General features: G+C 34.7%; 1 protein-coding gene across 5 annotated transcripts in view; it reads right to left on the reverse strand.

The window, feature by feature from the left end:
• The window catches only part of sbb (scribbler), a 704,451-nt gene that overhangs the window by 330,882 nt on the left and 349,658 nt on the right, over positions 1-23,911 (reverse strand). The gene's annotated exons all lie outside the window — the stretch shown is intronic.

Genomic DNA, 23,911 nt, shown 5'->3' on the forward strand with positions numbered 1-23,911 from the left:
TGTCCGAAACATATGACGTAAGAAAATAAATTTGTAAACTTAAAAGAAGTGAGCAAAGGCTATAGTCTGGACGGGCCGACTATGTGATATCCTACATTTATTTTATGGAGATACACTGGCTTTTTATACCAAACTAGCAAAGTGCCCGCTACTTTGTATGCGGAAATACCAATAGACATTATTTAATGTGGAAATGGCGAACATTGAACATTTTGTTGCACTAATACCAATTTTAATCAATATTAAATTTTATTTAAGTACGGTCCGTACCACTTAAGTTCGAGCTACATTTTTTGAGACATTTTAATTAAGTGTTTTTTGTGTCATCAGTAGGCAAAACATTATTGTAAACAAATAAACCCAAGACCAATTTTCGTATCATTTAGTATTTTTGTAGTATCCAATATTGAACTTTTTGTACTTTTCAATACCATTTCACCTGGGTATAGTCACAAAAAATTACCTTCTTATATCAACCATTTATACCAACCGCGAATCTCATTTCCAGCTTTATCAGTTCTTCCAAACCCAGTAATAGTAATTTACACATAAGTACCAAAGAAAGGATTTCCGAAACCTCCTCTAAAAAATTTCAAAACATCCTGCTAACCCCTTTACACAATAACAAATTATATAAAATTCTGTGCCATTTACTACTCTTCATAGTATGCATTTTCAAAAAATAGTATGCAAAGAAAAAATTTAGAATTTCAGATCTGTTCCTATACCCAATGCAACATTAGGACCGCTTAGGTACTTTTGGCAATTTATGGTACGTATTTCTTAAAACACGCCCATATACCAACGTTACACACTAATACTCACCATAACTCCAAAAATAAACATCCCACCTCTGTATGGGCAAATTGAGTACCATTTAGTAATTCTCGTATACTTATGTTATGTTTTTCGACAACCTCATATCTCAACCCTACACTGACATTAATACAAAATAATAACAGTAATCTTGATTCCAAATCTCAGGATTTCAGTTGTATGCGTTCATCCAAAACCAAATTGTACCAAACTTAGAACCATTTAGTACTCTTCGTACCCATATGTACGATTTTTCAAAATGACCTCAATCCCTCTCTTTAACGGTAATCGCAATTCCAAATTTCAGGATTCCATCTCTATCCGTTTGCTCAGATGTACCAAATTTAGTTCTTTCCGTATGCATAAGTACGAATTTCCAAAACTACCGTAATCCCACACTCCAACGGCAATCTTTAGTCCAAATATCAGGATTCCAGCTCTATAGGTTCACCAAATTTAGTTCTTTCCGTATCCATAAGTACCAATTTCCAAAACTATCTCAAACCCACACTCCATCGGCAATCTTTATTCCAAATATCAGGATTCCAGCTCTATAAGTTCACCATAATACAAATTGTATCAAATTAAGTACCATTTTGTTCTTTTCGTATCCATAAATACGAATTTCCAAAACTTCCTCAATCCCATACTCCAACAGTAATCTAAATTCCTTATTCCAGGATTGCAGCTTTATCCGTTCACCCAAATCCAAATTGTACCAAATTTAGTTCTTTCCGTATCCATAAGTACCAATTTCCAAAACTATCTCAATCCCACACTCCACCGGCAATCTTTATTCCAAATATCAGGATTCCCACTCTATAAGTTCAGCAAAATCCAAATTCTATCAAATTAAGTACCATTGTGTTCTTTTCGTATCCGTAAGTACGAATTTCCAAAACTTCCTCAATCCTATACTCCAACAGTAACACTGTGCAACATTTTTGAGCCAATCGCGTGCAAACAACTTCTGTCCAGAATTTTATGAAAGTAGAGGACCAATAGGCAAAAACCATATTTGGGTTCAGTTTTCTTAGATCGGGTTCGGTTTTTATGGCTTCATCTAAACATGGTTAAATATCGAATTTTTAAAACAAATCGGGGCTGTATCTCTGAAACCGATACGAATCTTGTTTTGACATCTGCAGCAAACTTGTAGATAAGAGCAAAAAGAAAATACTTGAAGGAATAGTGAACTCGAAAAACTGAATTTATTGCCTCAAATTTTATAATATATCTAAAAGTTCTATTACTTGTGTATATTTCGCAGCGTATCTCCCAAAGTGTTAAATTCTTCTTAATGTTACCTTTTGGGAAATATTCTCTGGAATGTAATACACAACTCTTCAGAACATTATATTGTTGTAAAATGCCTCTATCGCCTTGTTTATAGCAAACTTTTCCCCAACAATTTGGTAAATATTTCAATAATTAATTGAAATCCCCAACATGAGAATAAACAGCCTGTATGAACATTGTTTTAAATATGTTTTGTAAAAGGTATGTTATGAAATACCCCTTAAACAACGTGAAATAACAATTTTAAAGTTTCGGAATGTTCTGAAGAATTGATGGTCACATTATTTGGAACATTTTTAGAACGGCTACTGGTTTCAAATTCCAACAGTTTAGTTGTTACTGACCAGAATTTCAGAAATTATGTAAACTTTTCTATATTTTAACAAGTTTGATACGCTAGATGCAGCTTTTCCTAGTTCATCTGTTTGACACATAAGTTCTACTACTTTAGGGCTACAATATTGCTGGAGACTGCAAAGCAAAATTCTTATTAGTTTCGGAGATAAAGGTCCGATCACTGGAAAAAAAGGGTCATTTTTGGTAGGTTTAGATGAGGTCATAAAATCTAAACCCGATCTAAGAACACAAAACCCAATTAAGGTTTTTGTAGTCTCAATATGTACTTTCAGAAAATGCCCATTTGAAATTGTTTGCATTTCCAGTGTTGCACAGTGTAATCTAAATTCCCAATTCCAGGATTGCAGATCTATCCGTTCACCCAAATTGGACGAAATTTAGTACTTTTAGTACCATGAGTACCAATTTCCAAAACTTCGTCAATCATACTCTCCAACAGTAATCTTAATTCTAAATTTCAGGATTCTCTATCCGTTCACCCAAATCCAAATTATACCAAATTTTGTACTTTTCGTACCATAAGTACCAATTTCCAAAATTTTGTCAATCCTACACTCCAACAGTAATATTAATTCCAAATTTCAAGATTCCAGCTATATACGTTTACCTAAATTTTACTGTGCCAAATTTAGTACTTTTCGTACCCGTAAGTACGAATTTTCAAAACTTCCTCAATCCTACACTCCAATAGTAATCTTAATTCCTACTTCCAGGATTGCAGCTTTATCCGTTCACCCAAATCCAAATTGTACCAAATTTAGTACCATTCAGTACGTTTCGTGCCCATATATACGAATTTTCAAAACTTCCTAAATCCTACAGTTTAATTCCAAATTTTTTCCGTTCGCTCAAACCCAAATTGTCCCAAATTTAGTACCGTTTAGTACGCTTTGTACCCATTAGTACGAATTTCCAAAATTCAGGATTCCAGCTCTATCCATTAGCCCAAATCCAAATTGTACCAAATTTAGTACTTTCGGTACCCATACGTACGAATTTCCAAAACTACCTCAATCCTGCAGCCCAACAGTAATTTTAATTCCAAATTTCCAGCTCTATGCGCTCGCTCAAATTCAAATTGTACCAAATTTAGTACCATTAAGAACTTTTCCCATAAGTAAGAATTTCCACAACTACCTAAATCCTACTCCCCAATAGCAATCTTATTTCCAAATTTCAGGATTCCAGATCTATCCGTTCACCCAAATACAAATTGTAACAAATTTAGTACCATTTATTTGGCCTCGTACCAATAAGTACGAAGTTCCAAAATATCCTCAATCGTACACTCCCACAGTAATGTTGTACCACACTTAGTACTATTTAGTACTTTCCGCACCCATATGTACGAATTTCCAAAACTACCTATATCCTACACCCCAATAGCAATCTTAATTCCAAATTTCAGGATTCTAGCTCTATCTGTTCACAAAAATCCAAATTGTACCAAATTTAGTACCATTTAGTACTTTCCGTACCCATGAGTACGAACTTCCAAAACTACCTAAACCCTACACCCCCATAGCAATCTTAATTCCAAATTTCATTAAAAATTTCTTAATTTGAATTAATTTTTCACCCAAACAGAGGATAGTTTCTGCATTTATGAAACAGCTCTTTGTGTTGTTTGTTTGTACCCAGCAAGCCATTTTGTAAAGATTTACAAAAGTTCGCCAAAATATGCGAAACAAATATACTTTCTACCATTGAAAATTTATTGATTGATTTTCAATAGCATTGCTATATTGAAATTGCAAAATTCAATACCTATAAGTTCAGTTTGATTTTGTGTGCATTAAAAATGGGGATAATGTACAAATTAATTTGAACTAAACCATTTCGTACTTGGTGTTCGATTTTTCGAACAGTAAAATCACTTTTTCCAAAAAAATGTTTATGGATGAAAAAGGTAAAATTTTGAACAAGTTTTAGTATATACATATATTAAGTCTCATCTGTCAGCAAATAACGAAAAAATCTTTCGCTGAAAACTCCCCCTACCCTCGATGGTAGGGGTATATTTTTGAAACTTATACTTTTTAAATTAATTTAAAAAAATATAAAAAAATGAAATTTTAAAAGTAATGATGGGGAATTGCCGATATATGTAACCGTTTCACAAAATAAAAAGAACATATTAGTACGTTGATATATAACCGGATTTAACAAACCCACTGGGTTTCAAAGGAAAAGAGGAAAAGTTAGATGATAGCGAAGCCGCTCCACAGCCGATATCTGATGAGCCTCCACCATAAGCGAAACATGTCACATAGTTGTGGTTGTGTGGGTTCGATTTTCAAATAAAACTTTCCAATAACTGTTATTTCCATTAAGTATATCTATCAATTCTGTTGGAATTTTGTGAGAACCAATCACTTTGGGGTTTCAGAATCCACATCACTTCGTTTTGTGTAAGGGATTCAACGAAATAAGATCCTCCAAGGGTAGGCTGTAGCTTATTGTAGAAACGACGTTAGCTCTTCGCACTTGACAGTGCATCATCCATGTGCTTAGTGCGCATATTTTGAAGAAGGCTTTGTATGTTTTGTAGCCAATCCTGCTTTGTACGATTTTAACTGAAATCCTTAACATTATGTTGTGATGTTAAGTTATTTATATCTGGTTTTCAAAATATCTGAAATCTCATAGTTTTTTCGCAAGTATTTTTGGTAAACTGTCCTCTTTGTAATCATACGGTACTCAGTTAATGTAATTTAAGTGGTTGTTTGACCCAATCCATATGAAACCACTTTTAATGTTTTGCGATTCAGCGAAAAAACTTTGTAGTGTTTTTATTTATTTCATCATAATATTTCGATTTTCTAACAGTAAACACATGCAGGTAACTTTTTCTTTCACAGAAAGTTAAAAGGGTATAAAAAAGAATTGAACACAAAAGTAAAAAAATGAGTTCTCGCAAGTGGCAAGTGGAAATTAAACATATTTCTATATATTTTCCAAACAAAACATTAATACATAATGAAAGTAGACAAAAAAGTCTACAATATGTGCAAAAAAATAGTTTTAGTTATTAAAAAAAAATGCGCTCAAAAAAATTGGTTCCATATGGAACCGCCACATAATATTCCTATTTTTTCGGGTTTTTATGTTTATAAAAAGGATTGTTTATATATTTTTTTGGACTATAGATATACAAGACTTTTTAGACTTTTTGAGTGACGAGGATTGTAAAGAAGAAGAAATCGTTGACGTTTATGTACATTAGGCCGGCCCAAAAAAATCAACATTTTTTTCTATTTGATCCGAAAACCTTATATTTATATGAAATTTTATGGCGATTGGGTATTGCTAACGCGTGCCACTAGCGCGATCTTTCTTTCCATAGAAATTCCATACAAATTCCAAAGGTGCATTTTCACAAAAATTTTCTGATAGTAATCCTTAACATTATGTTGTGATGTTAAGTTATTTATATCTGGTTTCCAAAATATCTGAAATCTCATAGTTTTTTCGCACGTATTTTTGGTAAACTGTCCTCTTTGTAATCATACGGTACTCGGTTAATGTAATTTAAGTGGTTGTTTGACCCAATCACCGCGGTGGTTCCATATGAAACCACTTTTAGTGTTTTGCGATTCAGCAAAAAAACTTTGTAGTGTTTTTATTTATTTCATCATAATATTTCGATTTTCTAACAGTAAACACATGCAGCTAACTTTTTCTTTCACAGAAAGTTAAAAGGGTATAAAAAAGAATTGAACACAAAAGTAAAAAAATGAGTTCTCGCAAGTGGCAAGTGGAAATTAAACATATTTCTATATATTTTCCAAACAAAACATTAATACATAATGAAAGTAGACAAAAAAGTCTACAATATGTGCAAAAAAATAGTTTTAGTTTTTAAAAAAAAATGCGCTCAAAAAAAATGGTTCCATATGGAACCGCCACATAATATTCCTATTTTTTCGGGTTTTTATGTTTATAAAAAGGATTGTTTATATATTTTTTTGGACTATAGATATACAAGACTTTTTAGACTTTTTGAGTGACGAGGATTGTAAAGAAGAAGAAATCGTTGACGTTTATGTACATTAGGCCGGCCCAAAAAAATCAACATTTTTTCTATTTGATCCGAAAACCTTATATTTATATGAAATTTTATGGCGATTGGGTATTGCTAACGCGTGCCACTAGCGCGATCTTTCTTTCCATAGAAATTCCATTCAAATTCCAAAGGTGCATTTTCACAAAAATTTTCTAAAGGCCGTATTTATAGTCCAATCGATGTTCGACAAGGGAATCGACGTAGAAAATTCCACCGAAATGAAGAAATAAATATGTACATATTCCGTCAAATATGCCAAACTTGAAGGACCTATTCAAATGGTCCTTCTGCATTTCATGCCTCGAAGACTATTTTCCAGATGCAAGCTTTAGGGATTGCAGCAAGAAAGTTCATTTCTTGTTTAAACAAAGACGATTTGAACAAGAAGATGTCAAAACTAAAATTGCATACGTCGTTCAGTCCCTGCAGTGGTTCCATATGGTACCGGGCAATAACGGGTAAACGGATAACAGTACAGCGTTTTCATTGTGATTTTCGGATTCGGGAGGTCAAAATTAGTTAATGAGAGAATTTTCAAGAAAAAAATTTCTTCGCAGGGATTGGGTTAAGGTATAAATATGGCCGTTGTCAACACCAGTTTTCAGCTTCAGTATATACACTCCACGTCAGTAGAATAGAACACCTAAATTTTTGTTAATGTTAGCGTATTTATCCCAAAACGAAATTTAATCTTGTAGGGATTTAAAGCCTATGATTTACCGTATCAATCGCAGAAACAATTATGTTTCTAGCTTTTCGCGAAATGATTTCTGATCATTTTTCCGATAGTACTATGAAAAATAGGCATTTATTTTTGGTCATCAGGATAGAACAGTCATTTTATTTTCGTGAATTGTGGAGGTATTAACGCCGAATTTTCTTTCAGTCGATAAAGCGGGGCTTTCTAATCATTTTTCACCAATAAAACCATATAAATAATTCCGCGGACGCCGAAATAACAGCGTAAACGGGTTTAAATTGACAGATAATAGAAACATCTCGGAATATCAATAAGATTCGCGCAGCTATGTCATATTTCTTCACAATAAGATAGAATATGACACAGACAACCTCGACGGATACAATCGAGTGCTTCGAATGCTGAAAAGATGGAACATTTTCAAAATAAGTATGAAAAACGTCAAAATTTCTTATAAAAACCTTGATGTTTTGTTCAATAAAATGATTTTTCCGCGAACAAGTCTGCCGTTTAAAGGTTTGGAAATATGCTCCACATTTTGAGGAAGATAATCTGATATGAAAACAACCGCTATTTTAATACACTGAGCGAAATTTTAGTACCTTTTAAAAGCAACTTACGCAACCTAAAACCTCAATTTCCATGACTGTGTTTTCCCGCGAAAACGAGGCTTATGCATATGCGAGTTCAGTTAAAAAAACGACTATTTCGTAAAATCCGGTATGGAGAGCATAACCTGGTCCATTATTATTGGAACATAACACTATTGAGAACAGTCGCGGACGCCGAAATAAGAACACATATAAAATGCAAAGTCCAAAGTGTGTGTTAAATTTGAAATATGTGCTAAAATTTCCCTCAGTGTATTAAAATAGCGGATGTTTTCATATCAGATTATCTTCCTCTAAATATGGAGCATATTTCCAAACCTTTAAACGGCAGACTTGTTCGCGGAAAAATCATCATATGGTTTTATTGGTGAAAAATGATTAGAAAGTCCGCTTTTAGCCAGTTGGTTTTTTTTTTTTTTTTTTTTTTTTTTTTTTTTTTGTGAAAGCTTGGGTTTAGAAATCTATCCAATGTATGGATATGCTGAGGTGATTGTGATCTCAGTGCCCTTATAAAACCATTTTTCTTTTTGAGATATCTTTCCTCCTTTGCGGAATATCATTATTTTTTGTGTATCAAAGGGTATTCCAGCAGAAACAGAAAAATGTGCAGTTAGCCACGACTTATCGTCGGATCATTCCCCAGTATTTCTAGCATTGTATTCACAACATGTTCAACATAACCAAAAATGTAAACTACATAATAAAAAAACTAACTGGCACTTATTCCGGCATCTGATCAGTAACACACTGAATCAAAATGTATCTCTAAAAACTGAAGAAGAAATCTCATCTAGTGTAGAACACCTCATATCTGTCGTTCAAATGGCCTCATGGAATTCAACGCCTCAGACAAGTTTAGAAAACCCCCAAAATACATCTAGTGCAGTACAAGCAAAGCTGTTAGAAAAGCGAAGGGCAAGAAAAAGATGGCAGCGAACAAAACATCCTGGAGACAAACGAAAACTAAATAAAGCTACTTCTGAACTTCAAAAATTATTGAAAAGTATAAATAATAGACAAATTGAGATGGAGATCCAAAATTTGGGACCAACAAAATCAACTGATTATTCACTGTGGAGAATAACAAAAAAGGCTAACCAACAGCCCAATACAAACTACCCAATTCGAAAACCGGACAACAGTTGGACCAAAAGTAACATGGAAAAGGCCACGACATTTTCCAATTACTTATATAACGTATTTACGCCCAATAATAATGAAGAAACTCCATTTAATATTCAGATCTATTTGAATGAAACCCACCAATTAGATTTACCGATCAAAAAATTTTCTAAAGCTGAAGTTAAACAAGCAATAACGTCCCTAAACCTTGCAAAGGCTCCTGGGTATGATTTGATTACCCCAAAAATACTCAAAGAGCTTCCTCACGAAGGTATAAATCTAATCACGTATATCTTTAATGCTTGCCTAACGCGAAACTTTGTTCCTCCGCAGTGGAAGGTAGCTCAAATCTCAATGATCCAAAAACCTGGCAAGCCTGCAGAAGATGCAAAATCGTATCGGCCAATCAGCCTACTACCTGTCCTCTCGAAACTTCTAGAAACACTTTTCCTTAAAAGATTGATGCCTATCATCGAAACAAAAAAACTTGTACCACATCATCAGTTTGGCTTCAGGAAAAAACATGGAACAATCGAACAGATTCATCGACTTGTTGAAACAATAAATACTGCATATGAAACAAAACAATATTGTACTTCCGCGTTTCTAGATATTTCTCAAGCGTTTGATAAAGTATGGCACGAAGGATTGCTGTACAAAGTCAAACAGCTTCTTCCAATCAACTATTACCTGTTTATAAGATCGTACTTACAAAATAGGTATTTCTATGTGTCCGAGAATAACGAAATGAGCAACTTAAAATGTATAAGAGCAGGAGTGCCCCAGGGAAGTGTTATGGGACCAATTCTGTATATTCTATACACATCAGATCTTCCTCAATCAGATACGACAGTCATTGGGACTTTTGCAGATGACACAGCTGTCTTAGCAGTAAATGAAAATCCTGCAAAGGCAAGTAAATTACTTCAAGACTACTTAAATAAACTTAGCTCATGGCTACATTGCTGGCGAATAAAAGCTAATGAATCAAAATCCACCCATGTGACATTTACACTGAAAAACGGAACCTGTCCACCGGTTTATATGAACCAGATCGAACTTCCTCAGGCCAATGAAGTGAAATATCTCGGTATATACCTAGACAAAAAGCTGCTGTGGCATAAGCATATAAAAGCGAAAAGAAAATCGCTCGATATCCAAGCTAATAAAATGAATTTCCTTATCGGATCACACTCGAAATTAACTTTTGAAAATAAGTTACTAGTATACAAATGCATCATAAAACCTATCTGGACGTATGGCATTCAGTTGTGGGGAACTGCCTCCAACACAACAATCAAACTACTTCAGCAATTTCAATCGAAAACACTGAGAAAAATATGTGGTGCACCACAATATGTAACTAATAAGCGAATACATGAAGAGCTGAATATGAGAACGGTCAAAGAAGAAATTGTATACCAATTACAAAACTACAAATCCAGAATCGAAACACACCCAAACCCGTTGGCATCTCAGCTGATGACAAACGCAGAAACGTTCACAAGATTGAAAAGAAGAGCTCCTCAAGATCTTATCTAAGGTACGCGAAGAAAGAACATACAAATAATAATATGTATATAAAAACAACTAGCACAATTGTAAACCATAATAATATAAGGCTAACCACTGGGTGAGCACTATAAATTAATGTAAATATAAGTACATCAAATAATGTAAATATCAAAATAGATAAAAGGCATTAATAAAATAAATAATAAAAAAAAAAATTATTTTTGAATTTTCCATATTAACCTCCATGTAACACATTTTACAAAAGTCTTCTCAATCCTATCCAGGAGAACGATGTCGTCGGCATACATAAGAAGCCTAGTGATAGTAAACAACCTTGTTTTACACCAATCGCCTTGTGCAATTCTTCAGATAGTTGTTTTCCTGCCCAAACTGAGAATTTTGTGTTGTCATATATTTTCTCGATAAAGTTTAGGGTTTTTGTTGCTATGGAGCTTGCAAATCATTGCTTTCCGTCAAACACGATCGAAAGCTGCTCTAAAATCCATGAAAAAGGCATAGGTTTACCAATTTAGGTGTATAATAGATGATAAGTTAAATAAATTGTCAGCAGTAGAATAGTTTTTCCGGAAGCCGGCTTGGTACTCATTAATCTTTTCATGTTTTTTCTGCCCAATTAGACAATCTATCAGTGATAACACCCATAATTTTTTTAATAAACAATTCTTAAACGATATACCACGATAGTTCTGTGCTTGCGTGTTATCGCCCTTTTTATAACCTACACCACTATGTGGGGAGGGTATTATAAGTTGGTTTTGACCAAAAAGTTTGTAACGCACCGAAATAATGGTCGTAGACCCATACTTATATATACCAAAATGAATTTCTCGACGAGCTGAGTCGATCTGGCTATGTGTGTCCGTCCGTCTGTCCATCTAAACCTTGTAATCACGCTACAGGTCGCAATTTTGATCGGATCGTCACGAAATTTGGGTGTTGATGACGGTCCCGGAGGGGAAGAAGCCTATTGATTTTGGTGATGGTCGGATAATATTCAGGGGTCTGAATGGACAAAAAACTTATGTGGATAAAAAGACAACGTTTTTTTCCAAAGCGAATATCTCAGCTTCTATATGCGGTATACCAAAAGCAAGACCTGACAATAAAAGTAGAAAATATCACCTTTCTAATGATGTAAAGTAAGTTCTCGTAGGTGATCAAACAACGAAGATATTACAATAGTCGCAAATAAAACCCAAATATTCATTCTTGCGATTTTAATTATAATGACGAATATCACAGCTTTTGTTGGGGACTTTTCAAAAGCAAAGCCTGACTTTGAAAGTAGAGGATCCCATCTTTACAATGATGCAAACTAGGTCGGCGTAGGTGACCAAGTAACGGAGACATTGCAATAGTCAGTAATACATCCCATTTTTAATTTTTTTTTGGAAATCACGCTACGAGGGCGGTTCGGAAACTTCTTAGCCTAACAATGAAAGAGAATAGTTAGTTTTTCAAAAATATTTTTATTTTTCAATATAATCTCCTGAAACTTCAATACACTTAGTCCAACGCTTTTCTAGCAATTCTATCCCTTGATTAAAATAGTTTTCCTCAAGGTCTTCAAAATAGTGGTTTACAACTGTAATTGCATCTTCATTTGAGGTAAAACGCTTGCCAGCAAGTAATTTTTTTTAGATTTGGGAACAAGTAAAAGTCACTGGGAGCTAAATCAGGAGAATAAGGTGGGTGGTCAAGCAACTAGTACTTTAATTCGTTGATTTTAGCCATTGTTAAAACACTCTTGTGCGCTGGTGCGTTGTCTTGATGAAAAATTATTTTTTTGTGTTGTAAGCCAGGACGTTTTTCTCGAATTTGTACATTTAATTGATCCAAAAGGTTGCAATAGTACTCTGAATTTATTGTTTTACCCTTTTGCAGATAGTCAATCAATAAAATAACTTTGAAGTCCCAAAAAACCGTTGCCATAACCTTACCAGCCGATTGAATTGTTTTTGCCTTCTTTGGGGCACTTCCTCCAGCTTCAGTCCATTGTTTGGATTGTTCTTTTGTCTCTGGAGTATAGTGGTGGGTCCATGTCTCATCAACAGTTATGAAACGACGCTTAAAATCCATTTTATTTCGCTTAAAACGATCCAAACAAGCTTGAGAAATGTTCATTCTTATGCGTTTTTGATCAACTGTTAACAAATGCGGCACCCATCTTGCAGAAAGCTTTTTCATCTGTAGTTCTTCATGCAAAATTAAATGGACTCGATAATTTGAGATGCCCATGATATTAGCAATTTCACGCACTTTTATTCGTCGATCATTTAATACCATATCATGCACTTTGGCTACAATTTATGTTGTTGTTGCTGTTTTTGGACGTCCACTACGTGGTTCATCTTCAATGCTTGTACGATCACGTTTAAATTCAGCAACCCAATTTTTTACTGTTGCATATGAAGGAGCACTTTCACCTAACACATTCACCATATCATTATGAATGCCTTGACCCGATAAACCTGTTTTATGTAAATATTTAATGACAGCACGTATTTCTAATTTTTCCATTGTAAAAAAATTGCGGATGAGTCTTTTTTGAACACCTGTTTCTATATGAAGGAGTTGTCAGATCGAAACAAAATTTAACATGTGTTCATAACAGAGATGGAAGTTTTCAAAACACTTAACCTTTTTCTGTTTATACCGCGCTCTTTGTGCTAGGCTAAGAAGTTTCCGAACTGCCCTCGTACACATCGCAATTTTGATCGGATCGTCACGAAATTTTGGGTGTTGATGGGGGTCCCGGAGGGGAAGAAGCCTATTGATTTTGGTGATGGTCGGATAATCCAAAGCAAATATCACAGCGTCTATAAGGGTTATATAAAAAGCAAAGCTTGGCAATGAAAGTAGAAAATATCACCTTTAAAACGATGTAACGAAGTTGTCCTAGGTGGTCACACAACGAAGATATCGCAATAGTCGCTAATAGAACCCAACTTTTCATTTTAGCGATTTTAATAATAATGACGGATATCACACCTTTGGTTGGGGACCTTCTAAAAGCAAAGCCTGACTAAGAAAGTAGAAAATCCCATCTTTAAAACTATGCAAATTAGGTTGGCGTAGGTGGTCAAATAATAGAGATATCGCAATAGTCGGTAATGCATCCCTTTTTCCACTTTTTCTGCAATCACACTCCAGGTCGGAATTTTGATCGGATCATCATGAAATTTTCTCACAGAGATAGAAGCCTATTGATGTTGGTGATGTCGAGAGTAGTCAAATATAAAAACTAAATATTAATTATTTTGGTTCAGTTCGCCTTAAGTCATTTGGTATAAAAGCCAGATAGGTGAAAACTTTCGTATCTCCGTAAAAGAAATGTTTTCGAGTGAAAAGATTATCCACAGGGGTAGTGGTGTAGGGTATCACATAGTCGGGCCCGTACCGACTATAGCCTTTTCTAACTTGTTAAAAAATGGGTAGATAATGTTTTTACGAAAGATGTGTCAATTTCTGCTCTTTGGAAATAAAGGTTGCAAGCGCGCACTGTTTCATTTAAAACAAGTATGAAAGCGTTAAGTTCGCTCGGGCCGAATTTTTTATACCCTCTACCACCAACTGATAATAGTCACATTATACAGATAATTTTCTTTTTAGGGGTTGAGATCCCAATATACCAAGTTACATCTCCTTCAGAGCTCATTAAAAGCGCTAATCGTTGTTCTCTCTATTCTCTGACTAAACACAATATCAAATTACAATAATCTCTGTTCCAAAATTTGACAAAACTCCTCGATATACATAAAATTGGGCAATACCGGTCCATGACGGTTAAAATAATCCTACATATATTTGAATGGATAGTTTTTTGCGAGTATCTTCTGGGAACAAAAAATTGCAATTAACAACAATGAATTCGATAGGAAAATCTTCAAACAAATTTTAAATTGGGAGGTAACATGGGACCCTTGGCAAAACGTGGACATATGCTGTCTGTTTTTAAAACTTTTAAAATGTCAAAAATTTGTGAGTTCAGTCTTAGACGACTATATAAAGACCTATACGGACAAATTTCTGGCGGAAAGTTTTATACTCCAATTCCAGTGATATATTGAGTTAACAACCTTCAAAAGACCGAAAATCGGGAAGTACCATTTGAAGACGTGGACCTATACCAACAAATTTCAGTTAAATATTTCAGCCATTTTGGTGGTTATACCATTATACCACAAACGAAGACTAAATTCCAAATTCCAGCAATTTTAGTGGTATATTGAGGCTAAAACTTTGAAAATGCCGAAAATCGGGATGTAGCTTCCCAGCAAAATTTTAAGGAAGGGGTTCTTTGCGATGACGTGATTTCATGTCATCTTTTGCATTGGTTCAAAGGAAGTCGTGAAAGATCCGATCTTTTCATTACGATTTGAACCAATGCAAAGGAAGTCGTGAAGGATCCGATCTTTTCATCAGCATTTGTACCCATTCCATCGTTCCAATAGAGATGATGTTTGTGTTTTTATTTACACACCTGTTTATTTTCATTTTGGTATGTTCCAGTACTGCAAAAATCTACTAATTTCTACTATTTTTTTCCGATGACATAAAGGAAAAATGGTTATCGTAGTAGGTTAACAGACCAAAGTTGTTAGAACTGTCGTCGTGATGTTATCTTACATTTCCTGCATATCAGACAACTAAAACTTCTAAACAGTTGGTATTGTATGAAGCTCGAAATGTCTGCAATAAAAATGAAGTCCCAATCATCGAGCTAAAAATGGAATCGGACTGCACACATTGCTATTTTAAAAGTTCCCTTGTCTGTTCTAAATCTGACATACATAGAACGAAACCAATCAAATCTCGCTTCTTGGAATTTGAAAAAAAGTCCGAAACGAAAAGGAACAAGAATCTGAAAATAAAGAAACGACTTTGGGAAAGAAACAATTAAAAATAAATTAATTAAGCATAAATGGTATTTTCCAGAAAAAGTCTCTCCTCCCCGTTCGTTACATTTTGTTCTTAGAGATCCCTAAAGCAAGCCGGGTTGTAGATCCCTACATATTTTCGTCACTAAACAAAAGAGTATAAATTTCCAAAATGTTGTTATAAAATAAGAAAATTATAAAATAAAAGTAATTTACGAAATAAAAATACTTAGAGGAGTACATTTGGAGTCCATGTCGATATTTGAACTGGTGATGGGAAGATAATAGAAAAAACCTTTTGTAAGATGAAAGAATATCAGTTGCGGAGAACGGAGGAAGTAATCTTTTGCGTTGCAGCGGTGGTGATTACATTGCAATTTTGGATGTAAACTTTTTGCTGATCAATTAATTGTCGTTATTTTGTGAATTCGTTTGAATTAATAAAGAGTTTTGTTTGTCCATATTTCAATAGAGCATTTCTATTTTCCAAACAAGACATGAAAATGTCATGCCAAGGGGTTGGTGAAAATGACATGTCAAAGCATTGGTTAAAGTGACATGTCAAAGAATGGGTGAAAATAACGTTCAATGCATTGGTTAAAATGACATGCCCAGGGTTTAAAATGCTAACGCCATATTAGCAAAAGCACCGAATATTTGCAGCTTTGCCTGCGAAAATTTCTTCGAAATATGTTTAGCAACAATGAACAACGGCAACATGTAGCAACAAATTTCACAAAAATATTGCTAGCGATGCTGATGCTATTTGATATTGTTGCTTTAATAAAAAAGCATCAGACACACATACTCATATTTTGCAGCACAGATGATCAACACATATCAGAAAAGAGAATAAGCAACAAAGTTTCAACGGCTTAGCCATGTTTTCAGCAAACAATTGTTTTTGAGATCAGGGTTACCAGTGTAATGCATTAAAAATCACGATATAATTAATTCCACTTTTTCGTTCAAAGGACATGTGAATTTTAGGTGAAGCCGTTCAAAACATATTTTTTTTTTATTTTTAAACAATAATAATTAGTATTCTTTAGGTTCTACCATATGATGGGAGCATTTTGACATTAAATTACATCTTTTTTATTACTGCGTTGGCAACTCTAATGACAAAAAACACCCTCTCTGGCTAATTCGCTGCGAAGAATGGTCAGCCGACTGCTAAATATGTAGCGTGGTTGTCGATTATGCCTAACGAAAAAAAGATTAGGCGTAAAAAACGAAATAAGCAAAAATGTACAAAAATAAATATACGTTCGGTTGCTCATTTAGCCGTGTGTGTGAATATTGTGTAGCAGTTGAAGTGTACAGCTAATGCTAATGTTTTTAGATGCTAACTTTTAACCCTGGACATGCCAAAGCATTAGTGAAAATGACATGTCAATGCATTGGTTAAAATGACATGTTTAGGATCCAAAAAAGAACGCCATCTTTTGGGGCTCACGCTCATATAAAATTCATGAGTGAAAATGACAAAAAGATGACATGCCAGATCACTTGCACCCATGATTCAACTCATGATTTTGCATCGAAGATTTTATTGGGCTTCTGTGGGAGGTATATCAAAACGTGGACCGGTACCGACAAATATCTGGGGGGAAGTTTTGTTTCCCGAAGACGACTAAATACCAAATTTCAGCCACTTCGGTGAGATAATGAGGCTAAAACCTTCAAAATACCGAAAATCAGGATGTACCGTTTTATGGTGGTATCCCAGAAAATTGTTCGATGCCAAAGATGTCATTCAATCATGGGTGCAAGTGAGCTGGCATGTCATCTTTTTAGCATCTTCATCGATGAATTTTATATGAGCGTGGACCCCAAAAAATGCTATTCATTTTTGGATCCAAAGCATGTCATTTACACCAATGTTTTGACATGTCATTTTCACCAATGCTTTGGCATGTCATTTCCACCAACCCTTTGCAATGACATTATCATTACGACGAGAGTTCCAACAACATCAAGCCTATTGTAAATAATTAATCTTATATATTTAGAAAAAATTTTATAAATAAAAACACAAAATTCATCTCTATTGGGTCGATGGAATGGGTTCAAATGCTGATGAAAATATCGGGTATTTCACTACTTCCTTTGCATGGGTACAAATGCTGATGAAAAGATCGGATCTTTCACGACTTCCTTTACAATGGCTCAAATGCTAATAAAAATAACGGATCTTTTACGACTTCGTTTGAACCAATGCAAAAGATGCCATGAAATCACGTCATCGCATGGAACAAATTCCTTCAAATTTTGCTGAGTATATTAAAACGTGCACCGATACCGACAGATTTCCGTGGGAAAGTTTTGTAGACCAAAGGAGGACTAAATACCAAATTTCAGCCACTTCGGTGTGATAAGGAGGCTAAAACCTTAAAAGTACCGAAAATCCGGATGTACCTTTCTATGAGAGATTTATCAAAACTTGGACCGATGCCGACAAATTTCTGGGAGAAAGTTTTGTGGTCCCACACAAGACTAAATACCAAATTTCAGCCATTTCGGTGTGATAGTGAGGCTAAAACCATCAAAATACCGAAAATCCGGGGGCAACGTTCTATGGGAGGTACATCAAAACGTGGACCGATACACAAATTTCCGTGAGAAAGTTTTGTAGCCCAAAGGAGGACTAAATACCAAATTTCAGCCATTTTGGTTGGATAATATAGCTTAAACCTTCAAAATACCGAAAATCGGGAGATAACGTCCTATGGGAGCTATATCAAAACGTGGACCTATATAAAATTTTTTTGGTAGAAATATTTATTAGACTCTGGAAACACAAAATACCAAATTGCAACCGACTCAGTGGTCAAATGGGACTAAAGCTGAAAACACATCCAACGTTTGGGTAAAGTTTTGTGTCGTTTTGGCCGTTTTTACACTGTTCGACATGGTGCCGAAAAATTCAAATTCATTTGAAATATATGCCGGCAAACATATCAACGCTGGACTTTGGTGTCGGCGTAGCCCTGTTGTTGTTGTTGTTTTTTTCTCAACGCCCAACACAAAACTTTACTCAAACGTTGGATGTGTTTTCAGCTTAATACATTCAAAATACCCTTAAATGACGCGTACTATAAATGGAGCGTTATATGGGGGCTATACCAAAACGTAGGCCTATATAAACAAATTTTGATAGAAATATTTCTTAGCCTCTGCAGACACAAAATACCAAATTACAACAAAATTGGGTGGTCAAATGGGACAAATATCTTAAACAATTCTTAAACGACGACGTCACTTTGTATGGGGCTATACGAAAACGTGGACCTACATAGCCCAAAAGTCCTACGTGCATACAATAGATTTTACCAAAATTTCATCAACCTACTTCAATCCGTTCGGAGGCTAGAGTGATTTCCACAGACGGACGGACATGGCTATATCGATGTAGAATTGCACGCTGATCATGAATATATAGTTTGTGGGGTCTACAATGATTATGATTTCACCATCTTATGGTGGAGGGTATAAAAATCATCTCCAGAGTATTTGTAGAATTCGTATGGGATACGATCTTCTCCAGGGGCTTTATTAAGCCTTGTTTTATTTAGTGTTTTTTAACTTCCAATAGACATATTTCTTTATCCAAATCATCATCTTCACGTATACAGAACGAATAATAAATATCTTGGGATATTTGCGATTGATTGAGAAGGTTTTGAAAATATGACATTAAATCAGCCTCTTCCACATATATATCACAGCCCCTTTCGTCGTTTCTCAGCTCTTTTACCAAATTCCACCAATCACGAGAGTTGTTCACATTGTCTATCTTCGTTTCCAGCGAGTGTTCGTATTCCATTTTGGACTTTTGACAAATTTCTTTATATTGATTATAACACTGGTCAACACGACTTTTGTTTCAACCGAAGTTGCGGTTGTTTCTAGATGAAATCGGCGAGTTATTTTCAAATCCGGTCCCGGTTTTTCTCCATCAGCTCTTGTTTTTGAGATATAGCTCAAAATCGGTTTTTACGAGTTTAACCCAGACTTTCGTTATTTTCGGATACAAACAAATATTTTTTGTGGGTTTTTCGACATTAATATATTAAGGAGATGTTGTAAGCTCGATACAAATCGTTTTTAAAATAGTTATGGTGAGTATATATCAAAAAATATAGAAAATATACGACGGACCTTGTAAAAATTGCATATTTTGAGTACTTTAAGCTGTAATTACGTCATCGGGGGAAGTCATAGGATCTTCATATGGCAATGCGGATATGCTTAGGGTGTCTACTATATAGTCCAGTATTCAAATATATAATATAAAGTTCATAGCGCCCATGATTCGGCCATAACCTAAAAATCGCCATGAAGACTGCTAAAGGGAAATCATTTACCAGTGATATCATTACCACATAAGCCATTTACTTTTCAATGGCATTCTTCATGATGGTTTTTAGGTTATGGCGGAATCATGGGCGCTATGAACTTTATATTATACATTTGAATACTGGATTATATAGTAAACACCCTAAGCATATCCGGAGTACCATATGAAGATCCTATGACTTCCCCTGATGACGTAATTACAGCTTAAAGTACTCAAAATATGCAATTTTTACAAGGTCCGTCGTATATTTTCTATATTTTTTTATATATACTCACCATAATTATTTCAAAAACGATTTGTATCGAGCGTACAACATCTCCTTAATATATATATGTCGAAAACCCCACAAAAAATATTTGTTTGTATCCGAAAATAACGAAAGTCTGGGTAAAACTCGTAAAAACCGATTTTGAGCTATATCTTAAAAACAAGAGCTGATGGAGAAAACCCGGGACAGAATTTGAAAATAACTCGCCGATTTCATCTAGAAACAACTGCAACTTCGTCTGAAACATTCAACTTTTTCAATTTTGTTGAGCAGTGTAATCAATCAATAATTATTGAATCTTAAGTAGTTCTGTCTGGACTCAATACTGGGATGTCTTCTGAATATATTCAAATATTCGAAGGAGTTTTTCTGGCATTAAAACAAGTCAAGTTCAACCTTTCTTCATGTGTTTAAAAACTCATCTTCCTCTCAGCTACAGTTCGATGTGCTATGTTGACAATTTCGTTAAAATTTAAGTGTGGTTGCTGAGTACGAGTTCTTACATTGTTCAACTTTGGTAACAATGTATTTTCTTACCATATTGGTTGTTCTGAACATCATCGTTAAAACTATTGGTATATGGTCGGACTTTAAATGTATGCATTTTTGACAGAATTTCTTGCAATATCGCACATACACATAGCCCAGAAAGTATGCGTTCACCTTATTACTTTTCAAAAATGATACTAAAATTTCATAAATGGGTAAATGAGAACAATGTTTCTTCCATAAATATTTTATTGGCACTCTTTAGTACAAGAATAAAATGAAAAACTCCAGAAAACCCATTACTATTACGGAGATGACGGTATGAAAGTGTTACAACTGCTAAATTAGAGAACCAAAAAATCTGCGTTCACTACCAAAAAGTCTGCGTTCACTTTATATGTTGTAATAGTACCGTTAGTTTTTTTCCCATTTTTTAATCAATATTGTCACAACTGATCCTTCTGTGAGCTCGTTTGCACATTTAACTTAAAAGAGTGAATAATTTCAATAACGGAAAACAAGGGCAAGGAAGTTAGCATTGATGATAGGAAAATTGTAGGTGAATCATGGAAAAAAACTATCGAAATATCGGTGAAACATGGGTAGAACATATTCGTCCATTCAGAGAGTGATAAAAAAAATATTATTAGAACGGGAGGAGCGTAACATAACTAATAAAATTAAACAAACCGTCCGATAAATACTTCGAAATTTTTGAGAATATGAAAGTGGTATTCAAAATAAGTATTTGTGCAGAAACTGCCAGAAAATTACTGCAACAAGGTAGATATCACGGTAGAGTCCCACGGCAAAAACCATACATATCACTAGTGAACAGGCAGAAGCTCATTGAATTTGCTAATGAATAGACATCGGATTTTTGCATGTTTTTTATTTCTCATCCGATTGGACTCAAATTTTGGATCTAGGCGTTTTGAGGGCCATTTTTTCGATATTTGGGGTCATATCAAAAATATGCAAAAAATATGCAAAAAATATGCAAAATATATGCAAAAAATATGCAAAAAATATGCCAAAAAATATGCAAAATATGCAAAAAATATGCAAAATATGCAAAAAAAAATATGCAAAATATGCAAAAAATATGCAAAATATGCAAAAAATATGCAGAATATGCCAAAAATATGCAAAATATGCAATCAGTTTTTGGGCGAAAATCGTCATAAAATCGTCATTAAAGTTGGAAAAAATCATAAAAAAACTTTAAAGTGTCCTAAATTAAGACTGTTGGCCATTTAACGCCGATTTTTTAACGGATTATTTTGTTATTGATACCTCTAACGACGGTGTGGTGTGGGGTATATGGTATTGGTATACTATTTTTTATTGTTAAACTACACAAAAATATAAAATTTGATAAAATATCAATCATTTTATGTAAATTCAATATTTTCTTTGGCTTAATTTGTAGCTTTAGGCTGGTTTTAACTCAAAGGGAAGAAATCGATGTCGGATTTTTTAGGCGGGGGTGCCGCCTATACTGTTTTCTTAGATTAGATTTTAGATAGATTAAGATTGCCAATTGAGCACCATTGGAATAAGTTAACACGTGCTACTGGAGCCTCGAAGTTAAGAAAATTTCGTCTCTCTCGGCGACCCATATCTGTGGAACGGTTAAAGCTATTTGCCCGTATTATGCATTAAATTAAAGGCCATTCTGTTTATTTTATATTCAAAAACAAAATGCGTAAGTTTTACTAAATTCGAGATAGAAAGCCAGTGTCCCGATTAACGTGACTGGCGTACGTAGGGCGAAAATTTAGCCTATCTGGGCATAGCCGACTACTTGGAGAACGCATTGTTTTAGTTGTTGGTCCTTTATATTTAATTGGTTGTAATCTGTGGTGAGCTCGACTCGGAGTTAATGTGACCTTTTTATGAATTTCGAACAGTTGTTCTTTTGTAAGTTTGGGTCGAATATTTCCGGAGAAGTTTCCATCTTCGCTTTGTTAAGTTTTTTGTCGCCATTTGACTCTTTACGGTGTTTTGCACTGTTGGATCAAACAATGCCAAGTCAACAAGTTCAGGACTAAGATACCACAGGTGATTTTTGTTTGTTTTGTTTAATTCCTTTTTCTGCCTATGTTTTCGTATTTCAATAGATTTTCAATGAGGCCTAGGTCTTCTTTTGATGCTAAACGCTTCATAGAACCTGAAGAACCATCTGTCCCGAAAATAATCAAGCGCAGCTTCAACAAAAACTCCTAACCATGAAATTGTCATTGCTGCTGGATCCCTGTAAAGTGTCCTATAGGAACGTTAGTCGAATCATTTTATCTACAGTAGAAGCTCTCGGAGAGGACCCCAACCAATATATGATCCTTAGAAGCTTTATCCGTTTATTCCGGAGAATAAACAGTGAAAAATACTAGCAACAACTTCATGAAGATACCCCAAAACAAGGCTATTTGCGTGCACTGGCATGGAAAACTATCACCAGGTATTCCCAAAACAGTGCAGAAAGAACGGGTTGCTGTTCTGGTATCATCTGGTATGGAGGTAAAGAACAACTCCTGGGCGTTCCTGAAACTGACAGTAGCTCAGGGGAGAAACAAGGCTTAGCAGTGTACGAATGCCTAGAATAATGGGGTCTGGTAGCTTGAGCAGATGTTAAGTCGTAAGTAAGCTTGAGCAGATGTTAAGTCGAGAGCTTCTTTACCTGCGTACAGATTTATAAGAAGTATTGTTGAAAAGGATTTTTGACTGCAAGTTTGGCAGCACATCCGGGCATCAACCAAACATATTCACGCGATTTCTATAAGAATAGTCTGCGATTGACAAATCCAAGTTCGATGCAGGCGAGAATGTTTTAAAACTACTTCCCAGCTGACTTCCCAAGAACAAGAGGTCGTAGAAGCACTTTGTGTTTTCATCTTTCGAGCCTGGTTTAATGCGCCCAGAACGTTTCTTATTTTGTTTATTTATTTTGTATCAAACGACAACAACTGAGTGTTATAAATGAGAGTGTGGGTTATTGATTTTACAAAGCGTATAATGAACAAGATAATGGTTATTTAGATATAATATTGGATGGATTGGGTAAACATAATCTATAGGTTGAAAAGGATTAGAGACAATAGATTGAGTTTAATACAACAAATAGTGAAAACGAAATTCAGAAATATTTTTTAGGTCCAAAAAAAGACCGCATTGAAGATTTGTTGAAATACGAAACAAATATCAGAAAAAAAATAACAAAATGATAAATCATCTGTGGTATCTTAGTCCTGAACTTGTTGGCCTGATCTGATAGTTCAAACCACCGTAAAGAACCAAATGCGACAAAAATCTTAACAAAGCAAGCAAAAGAAGATGGAAAAAACCAAACTAATAGTACGGCTACACTAGAGTTTTATGCCGGTTTAACCCACTTCGGTAGGATT

The sequence above is a fragment of the Musca autumnalis genome, unplaced genomic scaffold, assembly GCF_047663935.1.
Source record: "Musca autumnalis isolate F117 unplaced genomic scaffold, ASM4766393v1 scaffold_5, whole genome shotgun sequence".
In the NCBI taxonomy this organism is placed as follows: domain Eukaryota; kingdom Metazoa; phylum Arthropoda; class Insecta; order Diptera; family Muscidae; genus Musca; species Musca autumnalis.